Consider the following 15,363-nt stretch of genomic DNA (forward strand, 5'->3'; position numbering starts at 1 on the left):
CCCCTTCTCTACATAAGTGCCTGGAAACTTCCATTTCACTGTATCTGAAGAAGTGTGCATGCACACGAAAGCTCATACCAAAATAAAAACTTAGTTGGTCTTTAAGGTGCTACTGAAGGAATTTTTTTATTTTACAAGCTAAAACTGGGAGGAGAAGTTGAGATGTTTTTGTACAAATATCCACAGGATACCAAATAGTTTTCGCTAGATTATGCTATCCTTATTCTTAAAGAAAATAAGAAAGACCAAACTTTTCTTGCTTTACATTTAAATTAAGTCCAAACTTTCCCGCCAGACACAGCTGTAATTAATTAGCAAGGTTTCAACACACTATCTCCTCTGCCCAACAGGACCAAAGTAAACTAAACTATCTAAATTATGTCACATCTCACAACAGTTGCAGCCCACTAGGAATGGCAATGTCACTCTTCCTCCTTTGATAAGTAGATACTACAGCCTGACTCAGGGTGCTTTGCTATTGTTCAATGACCACTGCAAGAGTACACCTTGTTTGTATAAGAGACACAGTTAAACCGAAGTGGCCATGATCTAAACTTAAATTTGGATTACTAATCATCACAAAAGTGCATGCATTCAGAAGATTAGCAAGGCAGTGACTGATTCATGAATCTCTAGGCAACTCAGAATAGATAAGAAGGTTAAGCCACTCTGTGTTACTCTGGAGCATTAAATCGGGAGTGTACTCATTAACAATTGTCTGAGAGGTTATATAGAAAGGACATGAAATCTGAAGTAGCCATGGTCAGCAAGGAAGCACTAAGGGAAAATGGAGAGCAGTAATTTTTAAAAATATAAATAAATCCCCTTTTAAAAAATGTTCTGGTCATAGCCCAGGCAATAATGGGCCAGATTCACAGAACCTCAAAATTAGCCCAAATATTCCAGTAACTTCCTAATTTCCCTGACACTACTACCATGAGAAACTAAGAAAACCACATTTTAAAAAGAAAAATGTGCCACTGGAAATACCTTTTAAGCTGCCACTTGAATAACTAATATAACAGAAATTGTTGCATGATCTAACAGCTTTTGTTCCTCTTTTAAGGTACTGTATATTACTAACTAACTCAGCCAGTGTGACAATTTCTTCCTATTTAGGGAAGGAAGTATCTAGTTACAAAGAAAGTGGCAGCATGCTCTCAAAATTTTATAAGTTTTAGCTTTTAGTCTCCATTTCCCCATAGTGCTAAATCAGGTGCAGAAAAAAAGCACACACAAATGTGACAAGCATGCTTGCCAGGGGGTTGGACTGGATGGCCCTTGTGGTCTCTTCCAACTCTATGATTCTAATCCTCACAGCAACCAAATAAACTTAATGGAATGAGTCTACTGAAGCTTCTGGAATGGAGTCAATGAATACTGATGAAATTCTTAATCTGAGGTTCGAGGCAAGAACACAGCAGCTTATCTTGCCAAACATATTTAGAAAGTCAGGGTTTTAGTCAGTATTTGGAATGTAGCCATTTTTCTTAATAATATTTACTTTACATAGTAGCCAAACGGAACTGAAAGGCAAGCCATATCACTTTAGAAATTATCAACATTTAAACAACTTACACTGTTGGCAAAATGCAATGCTGTGTGAGCGACTGCCACTCATGTAATGAAACTTCCCCTTCCTTTTCTCCCTTTGCAGTTCATCCCTCCTCTCTGGCAGGGTCCACCAACCCACTTCTGGTGAAGTTTTGGGGGTGCATGTGGGAGTTGCACGAGGGAGGCGAGGAAGATGCCTGTTCAGCTCACAGACAAGACACAAGTGGATGTCAGAGTGGAGGCTGGTATATCAGGGCAAATGGGGGCTCTGGCCCACTGACCTCAGCCTGCCCTTGCCCTGTCTGCGCTCACAGGGGATGGCTCTGCCTTTCGGCTTCCTTGCCTTTAGTTTCAGTGCTGCCTTTGTAGAACTCAACAGGGAAGAGGTCAGGGACAAAACCCGAACAGCTGGCTCTGCCTGTCATTGACTCCAGTTCCGGCTCCTGCTCCGGGCTCTCTGCCTTCCACCCTACCAGACATAAGAGGCATCAGCCATTAACGGATGTCACCTACCGGTAGTATTGGGAAGAGATATGTTTTCTTTTTGCTACCTTAAAGGCTTAGCCAGCCCCTCTGAACCTTTGGGTCCCTGTTTAAAATGAAAATGTACCGTGTTTTTCTGTGCATAACACGCCCCCGTGTATAAGACGCTCCCTATTTTGGGGGACTCGAAATTAAGAAAATGGGGGGAGATTGCCCCCTTAACATTCTTTTATAGTAAAAAAAAAACAACTAGCCTTATACATGGAAAAGTACGGTATGTATTTATATTAGAAACGCAAGAGGATCTGTTTTATTAATAGACAGATTCATGGAGGAAAGAGCTATCCATGGTTACTTAGCTGTGATGGCTACGCAGTACCTCCACAGTTGGAGGTAGGAATGCTTCTGAATACCAGTTGCTGGAAACTGCAGGAGGGAAGGGGAGGCTGCTCTTGAGCTCATGTTCTGCTTGCTGGTTTCCCCCAGGCATCTGGTCGCTCACTGTGAGAACAGGATGCTGGTCTACAAGAGGATGGGCCAGTGGTCTGATTCAGCAGACTCCTTATGTCCTTAAAAAGGCAAGTCTTCGCTCCCCAATGAAACTAAATCTGGTGCTCTTAGGGCTGGTGCCCCCAAATCTTTGATGCGGCTGCAACAAATTTTGCTTTTTCAGCTCTGCTGTGAACAGTCCTAACTAAGCTCTTTCACTTCTCAACAAGTTCATTATGAAAATGTATTCCTGGGATCTTACGGTAGCACAAGACCCATTTTAACAACATGGGTTTGTTTCAGAGAAATCAGAGTGATGTTGGCTCTGTTTTGTCTTTTAAAAAATTCTCTTGACAATTGGTGATATTCAGATACATATGCTTAATTAACATATTCAAGCCTTTTGCCTTCACATGCAGCCCCTTCCCTCCTCACAGAAATTAAGTCTCAAATTAACCATTAACTGGGAAAGTATGCTCACCACGTTCAGAACAAGTCAATAGCTCACATATAAGTTAGATATTTGAGATTCCAACTTGTTCTGAACCAGGTAACCATAATTTTCCATTTCGGATTATGTGGTAAACTGCAGATTACTGTAGACTTCCAGGTTTGATTGCTGCACTCAGAGAAGGAAGAATAGAAGGGGTTGTATGCTTTGGCAAAATGTTTGCAGCTTATTAAGACAATATATGATAGTCCCAAACAGGTTTGTAAATGTGTGCAGTTATTTCTGCAGTCATTGCATAATTTAAAAAATCACATAATAGGAGGAAGCACATAATTTTTTATCTCTACGAACAGGATTTTCAGCTGCCAGAACGAAAGTGTACAAACATGTCCAAGTAAACAGCTAACACAAAAGTCCAAATGCAAATATAAGAAATGAAGCCTGCACTTAGATCTGTATTCCTCCAGGAAGATTAACCAACTAATGCATGCTCTTGTGGAATTCAAGACATTATTTCAGGTTTGTGACAATTAAGAACAAATCTTTAGTTCTATTGTTAACATATGCCCAACTGGAATGCAATGAGTCTGCATGAGCCTTAAAATCGTCCACTTCCCGTGTGGCTGTGAAAAAATTGCAACCATTGGCTTGTTTGTCACTATATCTGGCAAGACAACATTTATACATGCTTTTACTATTTCATGCCTCCTTTCTCTAATTTTCTTGCTTTTTATATATTGTATGAACATGTGAACACTCTTAGTTGTGGCTTTTCATCTTTTACATAATACTTTTCCCTTTTTTGTTTTATAAGAGAACAACTTATAAAGAGGGGCGGGGGCTTACGTAAAAGAGTTCAAAAACTTCATCTGAACCAAGACTTCTACATGTGGTCACAGCAGCCTTGCCGGCCTGGTGCCCTCCAAATGCTTTGGACTACAACTTCCATCAGGTCCAGCTGCCACAGTTGTGTTGGCTGAGGCTAATGGTGGTTACAGTCCAAATGACTGGAGGGCACTAGGTTAGGAAATGCTGACCTTCTTCCTTCCAAGATTTTGTGGGTTAACAAGCAAATAAACTTTTTGGGGGGGGGAAATATGAAGTACTTCACATACTGATTTTGCACTTAAGTCTTTTTTTAGAAATAAGGAAAACATAAATGTGACAGGAGCTCCTATCAAAATACAGAAGATGAATAATCTTACACTACAGGTTCAAGGCCACCTACATGAACATGTTCAAAAGTCATGATTGTGAATGCTGGGACTAACAATTAATAACCAGGACTGGCCCAAGATCTCAGCTGGTGAGAAAGCCAGTTACACCTCCGTACATGCCAGCATTCATTTCCTGAAAAGGAAATGTCAAATGTATTATGTTCAAGATACATAGGTGGTAGAGAAAACACATCTATTGTTAACCAGACATCAAAAAAGCCTCTTCTGGCAGCAACCTACCAATATATGGGTAGGTTATGAAGTGAACTGGATATATTTCCCTCCACAGATGCATTGGCAAGCATTCGGCATTTCACTGCTTAAGTATGAACGTATTACATTTATATCCTGCCTGTCCTACCAAAGGAGCCCAGAGCAGCAAGTACACCAGCAATAAAAACATCTAAAAACAATTCCAGTACAGATGCAGACTGGGGAAAAGTCCTGTTGGAAGAGAAAGGAATTCAGGAGGTGCCAAAAAGACAACCAAAGTGGCACCTAATATTTAATGGGAGGACATTCCGAGGGGCAGGTGCCGCAGTTCTAGAGGCTCAATTCCTATAGTGTGGAATGGACCTCCTGATAACATGGTATTTGCGGGAGGCCCTCAACAAAAGAGCACAGTTACTATATAAGGAGTGAGACAATCCTGGTCCCAAGCCGTACCGTATTGGCCCAAATATAAGCCTACACCTTTAAAATTAGAGGGGGGGAGAAAAAAACAAAAACAAATATAAGTCACTCCATTCCTCGCTGCTGCTGGCTGCATACTGGGGGGACATTGTGTTGCAGGCAAACTTTCCCCTTCCTTGCTCTCTCCCTTCCTGGCCTTGGGGGAGAGGCCACACTCCTGGGACTGTTTGCCCCACGCTCCTGGCTGCAATACCGTAACGTCGGGAATATAAGCCGCACTTTAACTTTTCACGGTCGGAATTTGGGGGAAAAGTGAGGCTTATATTCAGGCCAATATGGTATATAGCTTTATACACCAAAATCAACACCTTGAAAGTAGTCCAGTAGCTAACTGGCAGTCATTGCAATTAATTCAGCAGTGGTGTAGCATGGTGGAGATACCCTGTAGCTGTCGTGTTTTGCATTAGTTGAAGCTTTCAGACCAACCTCAAGGGAGGTCCCACCTGCAGCACTTTGCAGTAATCCAACCTGGAGGTTACAAGTGCATGGATGACAGTGCCCAGACTATCCTGATTCAGGAATGGCTAAAGCTGGTGAAAGGAATTCCTAGCCACCTAGGTCACCTGGGCCTCTTGCAGAAAAGATGCATCCGGTAACACTCCCATACTATAAAACTACTCTTTCAGGGGGAATACGACTCCATTTAGGGAAGACAAATTATCTGGACTCAGGAATCACCCATCCACAGCACTTCTGTCTTGCCAGGATTCAGTCAGTTTGTTGGCCTTCATCCAGCTCACCACCAAGCCCAGGCACCACTCCCAGGCTTACATGGCCTCTCCTGGTTCAGATGTTACAGAAAGGTAGAGCTGGGGATCATTAGCATACTGATGACAGCTCACCTCAAATATCCTAATAACCATTCCCACGGCTTCATATATACCACATGTTACACGACGCTAGGGACAATATGATACCCTGCGCATAGCTGCCAAGTTTTCCTTTTTCTTGCGAGGAAGCCTATTCAGCATAATGGAATTTCCCTTAAAAAAAGGGATAACTTGGCAGCTATGACCCTGCGGCACCCAAACTGCACAACTGCTAGGGGACCAAAAGACAACCCAATGCTATATGAAACCAACCCTGGAGAAATATAAGTCACAGCTAACTAATGCATACAACCATAGTACTGTACAGCTGGAAGGGACACTGACTGTCATTGTAGCTAAAGAATGGATGAAACAGTTTCCTGCAGAAAAATAAAGCACATCACTGCCCCCACATCACTGAGTAGTGCACCTACTACCGTGTTTCCCCCTTTTTAAGACACCGTCTTATAACTTTTTTTCCTCAAAAAAAACCACGGTGTCTTATTTTCAGGGGATGTCTTAAGGCTTGGTGCTCTGTGCAATCACACATGACACTTTCTGGCACATGCAGATACAGATCAGCTGTAGCGCTGAAATCAGCTGTTCCTGGTTCAGGTGTAGCGCGCGCCTAGCGAAGTTAGCCCTGAGAAGGGAAAATGGCATTTAAAAATGCCGTTTGAAGTGATTTTAGCCTGTCGCCCAGAACCGGCTGCTGCAGCGCGGAGCGCCCAGCAGCGCCCGGGGGGAGCGCCCAGCAACACGGACAGAGCGCTCAGCAGCACCAGGAGGAGCGTCCCACCGTGCCAGGCGGCGGGGTGGCAGGCCTCCTTGGCATGGCGAGGAAGAGACGAGGCCGCTGGCTCGGGCGCTCCTGAGTCCTGACCCCAGCCGCTTCTACGCGGCAGCAGCAAAAGAGCCATGCGGCCACATGGAGAGGCTAACGCCCGAGCGGGAGACGCGATCTCTGCAAAGCTCTGCACTCACTTCATCCGCCCGACGGGAAAGCGAAGTGGGGAAGAGAAAAAGAGAAAAAACCGAAGCGGCTCTTTTTCTCTTCCCCACTTCACTTTCCCGTCGGGCGGATGAAGTGAGTGCAGAGCTTTGCAGAGATCGCGTCTCCCGCTCGGCCACATGGAGAGGCGAGCGCCTGAGCGGGAGACGCGCTCTCTGCAAAGCTCTGCACTCACTTCATCCACCCGACGGGAAAGCGAAGTGGGGAAGAGAAAAAGAGCCGCTTCGGTTTTTTCTCTTTTTCTCTTCCCCACTTCGCTTTCCCGTCGGGCGGATGAAGTGAGTGCAGAGCTTTGCAGAGAGCGCGTCTCCCGCTCAGGCGCTCGCCTCTCCATGTGGCCGAGCGGGAGACGCGATCTCTGCAAAGCTCTGCACTCACTTCATCCACCCGACGGGAAAGCGAAGTGGGGAAGAGAAAAAGAGCCGCTTCGGTTTTTTCTCTTTTTCTCTTCCCCACTTCGCTTTCCCGTCGGGTGGATGAAGTGAGTGCAGAGCTTTGCAGAGAGCGCGTCTCCCGCTCAGGCGCTCGCCTCTCCATGTGGCCGAGCGGGAGACGCGATCTCTGCAAAGCTCTGCACTCACTTCATCCACCCGACGGGAAAGCGAAGTGGGGAAGAGAAAAAGAGCCGCTTCGGTTTTTTCTCTTTTTCTCTTCCCCACTTCGCTTTCCCGTCGGGCGGATGAAGTGAGTGCAGAGCTTTGCAGAGAGCGCGTCTCCCGCTCGGGCGCTCGCCTCTCCATGTGGCCGCACGGCTCTTTTGCTGCTGCTGCGTAGAAGCGGCTGGGGTCAGGACTCAGGAGCGCCCGAGCCAGCGGCCTCGTCTCTTCCTCGCCATGCCAAGGAGGCCTGCCACCCCGCCGCCTGGCACGGTGGGACGCTCCTCCTGGTGCTGCTGAGCGCTCCGTCCGTGTTGCTGGGCGCTCCGCCCGGCGCTGCTGCGCGCTGCAGCAGCCGGTTCCAGGCGGTGGGGAGGCAAGCTGAAATCACTTCAAACGGCGTTTTTAAACGCCATTTTACCTCCTCAGGGCTGACTTTGCTAGGTGCGCGCTACAACTGAACCAGGAACAGCTGATTTCCCCACAGCTTATCTGTATCTCCGCGCTCTGCTTCCTTGCTTTGCCTGCCGCTGCTGAGCGTTCCACGCTGCAGCAGCTGGTTCCAGGCCCCCAGTTGGCAGGCATGGGGGTATGTCTTATTTTCAGGGTATGTCTTATATTTCTCAAATGCTTAAAATTGTTGCCCTGGCTTACTTTTTGACTACGTATTAAAAAAGGGGAAACACGGTATCACTTCTGAAGCCCTGCCAGCTTGTGTTGGCCACTCCAGAAGGTGAAGGGAACTTGCTGCTGCTTCTTTTGCTTCACACAGCTTTTCTCTTTAAATTCCCCATTCTATATTCCTACATGGAAGGAATTAGGTAGTTAAGCCAGTTTCAGGCAGGATGGAGCATTCTGACCTGGAAAAAAGGGACCTTGAATCTATCAGATCCAGGGCTGCCCCTGTCCCACCCCTGCTCTAGGTTATCCCACTTAAGGGCCTAATGCCAGCTACTGTTGGCAAAAGAACCACCACTGGCAAAAAAAGAGAGAAAAGAACCACCAACTGAAATTCTATGCACATGGAGCTATCTGCATGCATAGGAAGGATCTCAACGGTCCTCTATCAGCCAAGTTCTTCTCCACCAGTGGAGGTGCCTCCCCTCCTTCCTAACCCTCTCTAATCAGCTGATCTGGGAGGAGGTGTAAGACTGCACTGCAAAATATTTAAATAAAAAAACAAGGTCATCTGAATGTAAATATGAAAAAAGAAAATCTTCTGGCTAGTTTGAAACTGTTAGGTCTGATGGCCATCAATATAAGAAACAGTAGCTGACTGGACCAATATATTCCAATGTAAGTTACAGCACTGCTCTGGTTCGCCAGAAGCGGCTTAGTCATGCTGGCCACATGACCTGGAAGCTGTACGCCGGCTCCCTCGGCCAATGGAGCGAGATGAGCACCGCAACCCCAGAGTCGGTCACGACTGGACCTAATGGTCAGGGGTCCCTTTACCTTTTTAAGTTCCAGCAGCAGAAAAAAATAATATTTTCAGGTAGCATATATATTCTTACCAGATAACAGAAAGCATTTTTTTTATAAAATCTGAATAATGTGGGGGAAAGGCTTTAATCACTTCAATTGACTTCCCACTTCAATAATAATAATAATAATAATAATACAGTAATAATAATAATAATAATTTATTATTTATACCCTGCCCATCTGGCTGGGTTTCCCCAGCCACTCTGGGCGGCTTCCAACAGAAAAATAAAATAAAATAATCGATTAAACATTAAAAGCATCCCTAAACGGGGCTGCCTTCAGATGTCTTCTAAAAATCTGGTAGCCGTTTAAGGCTTTCCACAGGGCGGGCGCCACTACTGAGAAGGCCCTCTGCCTGGTCCCCTGCAACTTGGCTTCTCGCAACGGCACTGGACCTCAGTTTCCGGGTAGAATGATGGGGGTGGAGACGCTCCTTCAGGTATAGACTTATCTCAATCATTATTGTTTAAAAGCCATGTTTAGCACTGTGTGACTTTACACCTATAAAACTGTTTGACTCATTTTTAAATGTTAGACTTGTCTGTGTTGTTGATAGTAATTTTCACAAGCTGCACTGAGTGCTCTTTTAAGTGAAAAGCAGGTATGTGTTCTCTATATAAATAAGCAAATGAAATCCCAAATGCAGACAGGTAACACAAGAAAAGAACCAACCCTTCTTATTTCTGTAGCAGCTAACAAAGTTGGCACGCTCTCCAGGATGCCATGGCATTAGAAACTTAAAACAAAAAACCACTGGCATGAACAACATCTCAGCCAGGCCCAGCCTATCAGAAGAAAACTTAGGAGAGCTAACTTCCTTCCAACCGGAATCCACTTGCTTTGCTAACCCTTGTTGACAGTCACAGGAAGTTCCCTGCCTTCTGATGCAAAACAATCACGCACCATCACGAAACTCGCCTGGGAAAGAGGGGAAACGCAACACACGCAACTTTTGACAGGCAGCCTTTAAAAGCAAAAAGACACCCCACCCCCCGCAACCCAATCAAAAATAAATCTCATAAATAGGGTATTTTAAAAAACAAAACACTATTATTCCAGTGCTAGAATAAAAGAGAAGAACTGAGCGGGAAGCCTATTTTCTCTGGAGAAGTGGGAAATGATTTCCGTTTTGTTTACTGAGGGGAGGGGGGCGACCACATATGCCTCATTTTACCCGAAGTCAATGGCACGCTGAGGAGTGGGAGGTGCGCACACTCCCCCCTGCACACAGAGGCACCCACGGGGTGCCAATTAGGCTGCAGCCGCTTGATCTCAGCCCCACACTGAACCAGCAGAAGGGGGGTGTTTCCTTCGGGCGGCCGCTTCTCACTTTTGCCAGAGTTTGAGGGGGAAAGGAGCTTCGGCTACCACTACTTTCGGAAAGTGTCACTTAAAAGGGGAACCGGTTTAAATTTTAAGACTCTGGGAGGCCGCCACGTCCCCTCCTCCTCCTCTCTCCTTTAATGCAGCCGCCCTTTGCTGCTGCCAGGCAGGGGTCCCCAACCCGTGCCAAGTCGTGTGCCGCCGCCTGTGCGCGACGGAGTCAGGGCGCGCCCGAAACCCACCGCAAGCACAAACCCACGGCCCCGACGGCGCCGCGTTCAGCCCGCGCCTCTGGGACGCCGGCTCCCAATGGGCAAAGCTGGAGCCGCCTTTCCTCCAGAGGGAGGTTCCGCGGGGCCAACCCCCAAGTCAAGGGCCGCCGTCCGGGTCTTTGTGGGGCGCCTCCTTCTTCCCCCTTCCCCACACCGCCGCCGTCCTCGCTCCCCAGAACAGACGGGATCCCAACATGGCCGCGGATCCGCAAGGGACCGGGAGGAGAAAGTTTCCTCCGCGCCACCTCCGCCGGCTCTCGGCTTCACCCCAAAGGGGGGACGGCTGGCTACTCTCTCCCTGCGCCCCCCTGACCCGAGCGCGCCGCTTACTGAGAAACCGAAGCGCGCCCTCCCTTCGCTCCGCTTCCCAGCTCCGCAGCTTGTTGCTTCTCGCTCTCCCTCGGTTCCCTTCAGCCGCCGTTGCTAGTCGGGCTACTGCCGCCGCCGCCCCGCCCGCCGCTCGTGCGCGTCCACACACACACGCTCTCTCACACACACAACACCCTGGGCCGGCCTCCAAGCGGCGAGGAGGACGAGCCTCGGCGGCATCCCGCCCCAGCTCGATTTCCCAAGAGAGAGCCAAGGGGAGGGGCCGGCGCCATCTTGGGAGAGGCGCCCGTCGAAGCCGGGAGGGGGGTTCCTGCTGAAGGGGGAGTAAGGGTCGAAACCCTCCCGAATACATGCTGGAGAAGGGGCGCACGGAAATGTGCCGGGGTTCAAACGGGGTGCCCTTCGAGCAAAGCCATGGGTCATTCCCCCCTGAAGCTCTCTGACCTCCCCTCGCGCAATCCGAGCGGTTCAAAACATTTCTGCTGCCTGAGGTGAAGGGCAATGTGGATGCTGCTGCACGGCTCGCATTGCCGTGCACTGACACCGAGTGGGCTTCGCTTCAAGCCTGGAAAAGGGACTTCTCCCACTACACCTCATCCAGCACCACGATTATCTTTGGTTACCTGGGGGCATACCTGGCAGCAAGGTCCTGCAACACCTGTCTGCTGCTTCCCAGCACTTGCCACTTCACTCTGCCCTAGAATAGTATAAGGGGAGTAATTTGGATACATTAGCCGTTCATTGTAAAAGGGATTCGTAGGATCTAACACGCACAAACCATATGTAGTAACTCGCCTTGTGTAACAAAATGTTTTCACCAGATTGGGTTGTGATTGCTGTATATTTTATGTGTCCGTTGATGTTATGAATGATGTTATGGCCTTTGATGAGTGCAATCAACATTTTGATGAGGAAGAAGATATATAATACAGTGAAACCTCGGTTTAGTAACACCTCGGTTTACGAACGCCGCGGACCCATCTGGAACAGATTACTTCACTTCCCATTACTTTCAATGGGAAAGTTCGCTTCAGTTCATGAACGCTTCAGTTTAAGTACTCCGTGGACCGTCTGGAACAGATTAATCCACTTTCCATTACTTTCAATGGGAAAGTTCGCTTCAGTTTATGAACAGACTTCCGGAACCAATTACACCCATGCTTCGGCTTAAGTACGCTTCAGGTTGAGTATTCCGCGGACCCGTCTGGAACGGATTAATCCACTTTCCATTACTTTCAATGGGAAAGTTCGCTTCAGTTTATGAACGCTTCAGTTTATGAACAGACTTCCGGAACCAATTGTGTTCATAAACCGAGGTAACACTGTAAGGCTGTTTCTGTGCTTGTTGGAGCCGCTTGTGCCCACACATCTATTATTAGCACTGAGGATGGGGATGAACATGAAACACCTTGCCTATTAAGTGCAATACTTTTCCTGATGGGAATTCGCCTCCACAAAGGCTTGACTGCCGTAGCACCTGGATGTCTTTGGGTAAGTCTCACCTAGAATGTGATTGGAAGTGTTTTAGGCTGCAAGTGAAATTTCCTTCGCACCAGCATTACTGCACTAGTCATGGGCATAGCCAGGATTTTTTTGGGGGGGGGGATAACGACAAAACCTCAGTTATTCTTTTTATTAATGGGGGGCAGCTGCCCCTTCCTGTCCTCCTCTTGGCTAAGCCCATGCAAAATATTTCGCTACATCCGCCTAGCAAGTGCACTACACACTGGTAGGTAGGCCACAGAAAGCCACAAAACACTGAGGGGTTGAGCTATCCACAGTCCACTGAATCTCCAACACTGGGTCCATTGCTACACTAACTCCAAGTTGGCAAAACCATTTGTCTGTCCTCTTGCACTGAATGGTGTAAGACACAGGGCTGCAGATGCGGCAGTGGCCACCCATCCACTCCATTAAGCCCTTACCAGGTAAAGTAGGAGAGGTTGAATGTACAGAACTTACTCTCTACTTTCAGTGTGTGTGTGTGTGAAATCTTCTCTCAGACCTGTGCATAATTTGATGTAAGATCACATTCTGTCTCTCCCTTTGCAGCCAAGACAAGCATCTACAGTATTTCACATACCTGTATATTCCTGCGTATAAGACTCCTTTTTAACCCAGGAAAATCTTCTCAAAAATCGGGGGTCGTCTTATAAGCCAGGTCATATTTCTTATACGGCAAGTATATCCCAAACTCTATATTTAACTGGAAAAGTTGGGGGTCGTCTTATATGCCCAGTCGTCTTATACGCCGGAATATACGGTACATATATCCACATATTGTTATTTCTGAAGTGGATTCCATTCAGAATGACTGCTGTTCCACACTTATTTGCTGGTTTACTTACTGTATCTGAATTATAGCCTTTTCATGAAGGGATAGATTGTGCTATATCCCATAATACTACTCTTTCAAAAGTAGTAATACTGGGATTGTTAGTACCGGTAGTTGAAATATATCTGGATTCAGACCTAATTCAGACCTTTCTAAATTTAAGAAGTCTAATAAGTTCAAATATATCGACCTTAATATTTAGGGCGTTATGCCGTTAAATTGGTACAATGATAGTCCCTTCCCCCCCCCCCCAAAAAAGTCATGAGTTCAACCTGGTTCAGGGTATATGACAATAATTTGATTACTAAGTCAGTTGTCTTGGTGGTCCTCTTGCATTTTACATAAAGGGAGAGCCACTGTCACATCTATGTATACAAGACAAGGCTTTACATAAATACAGAAAATCTTTAGCGGGCAAAACCCTACAGGGACAATCCCCCAAAAAAGGCACCCCAGTCCAATAAGAATTGAAAATGCTAAGTGGCCACAAAATGTTGACTAACTGGGGAAGGAATGGGAAATGGAGTGATAATGGAGTAGAGTATCATGGAGGACAGCATGGCTTACTGGAATACTGAACAGGAGCCCTCCACACTTCAATATTTTGTTGCAGGTCCCACTTATAAACATTTAATATTCAAATTATCCAATCCAGTGTATGTTGTGGCAACCGCAGACACATGACACTGTGGTCTACAACCACAGTGATAAGCCACACACACACTGTGCCTCCAGTCTCAAACCACAGGCAACCCTCACACCACCAGATCCACAACACACACACACCCGTTATTCACCACTCACAAAGCAAAATTCTTAACAGAATAATAGTAATAATTAGAACATCTTTTTAAAGATGATTGTGATCAATACTTGATTCTGACACTCTAGGAAAATGCAGCCTTTCTTTCTCTACTAATTCATCTACCTAGCCTCAATATTATTCAGCCTAAGTTGGGCTTCTTGTATCCCCTTGTTTCCACTAACTGATTTTGTCCTGGCCTTTCAATGCCTTTATGTTGCTCCGTTGAGTTTTCATGCCTCCACCCCTCAAAAAATATGCCTTTCAACCTTTTCCCTAAAATGAGACATCAAAGTTTGCTTTATAATATATCCCCTTGTGCTCGTTGTGACTCTGGTAATTTTATTTTCATTTTCATTTGCCCTGTTCATTTTCTTTTCATTTCCATTTCCTCAAGCAGGATCAAAAGGAATGATTTAAACGTTCTTTTCCCCCGGGGGTGGGGGTGGGGGGTGGGGTATGCACCTTGATGTTAGGTGGCTCAAGTTTACCTTGTTTTTATGATCGTAATATATTCTTGTTATGGTATTTAACACTGCTCTTTCCACTCAGTTGTTTTACTGCTCATACAGCTACACTTTTTGTTTCTGGGAAACTAAGTGCTTGAACTTCAAATCCAAACTGCATATCAAATGCAAGACAAATCTAACGAGCAATCAATTTTTGTTCTGCTTAATCCTCCAGCAGAAAGTGGTGGTTGGGCTGCCTAAACCAGATGTTATAATAGTTACTTCTATTTTCAAGCTTCAGGCTGTATCACTCTTATGTAGCCAAAATGACACCACCTACATACAAGAAGTGGGGTATCAGCAGGCTCAGAGGAACCCAGAAAACAGTTCACTGAGAAAGAACCATGTATGCTCAGTAATTATGGAATGCTCACTGTACATTGGGGAGAAATAATGGAAACCTGATTGGGGAAAAGGGAATGGAATGGAGAGTCCTGAACAGAAGCAGTCCATGTAGCAACATTAATTATTATCAATAATTGTTAATGTTATTAAAAGCAAGACAATACAACATACAAAAATAATCGACATTACATTGTACAAATTATGTCACTTCTATTATGTTCTAGTGCCCTGCTGCAACAGTTAAGTCTTACTGAACATAGTGTGGAGGACAATTTGATCTCTTCAGGGAGGGAGTTCCATAGCCTTGTCCCTCTGAGCCATATTGCCTGAGGACAACACAAAGAAAGCATTCCCTGCAGATCACAAAACTCAGGCTGGCTAGTTCTAGGCTGGGTTCTCCTTGAGTCCTAAGTCATGTATGGCTTTGCAAGCTGTTTGCAGTTCCCACTTGTAACAGTTTACAATTACCGGTAATTACATATTCACATAGCTTCAGTTTGTATAAGAACTTCTTCCTCATAAAGCCCAGGAATTCAAAAACCTTGTATTAGATGTGTTGTGTATTGAGTCAAAGGATTTTATATCTGCATTACTATTGTCTGTATGTGCTTTAGGGTAAAGTAACCCAAGTAATTGGGTTTATTTAGCCCGCATAAAC

The 15,363-nt window shown here is 46.0% G+C and overlaps 1 protein-coding gene across 3 annotated transcripts in view; it reads right to left on the reverse strand.

Moving 5' to 3' along the window:
* The window catches only part of PLEKHF2 (pleckstrin homology and FYVE domain containing 2), a 39,149-nt gene extending 28,242 nt beyond the window's left edge, over positions 1-10,907 (reverse strand). Inside the window, exon 1 of one of the 3 annotated variants that reach the window (XR_009557994.1) lies at positions 10,715-10,907. The gene's annotated coding sequence lies outside the window, so the exon portion shown is untranslated. The other 2 variants (XM_035124496.2, XM_060277697.1) reach the window with 2 other exon arrangements.
* Between the last annotated feature and the right edge of the window lie 4,456 nt (positions 10,908-15,363).

This window comes from Zootoca vivipara, chromosome 8 (genome assembly GCF_963506605.1).
Source record: "Zootoca vivipara chromosome 8, rZooViv1.1, whole genome shotgun sequence".
Taxonomy (NCBI): domain Eukaryota; kingdom Metazoa; phylum Chordata; class Lepidosauria; order Squamata; family Lacertidae; genus Zootoca; species Zootoca vivipara.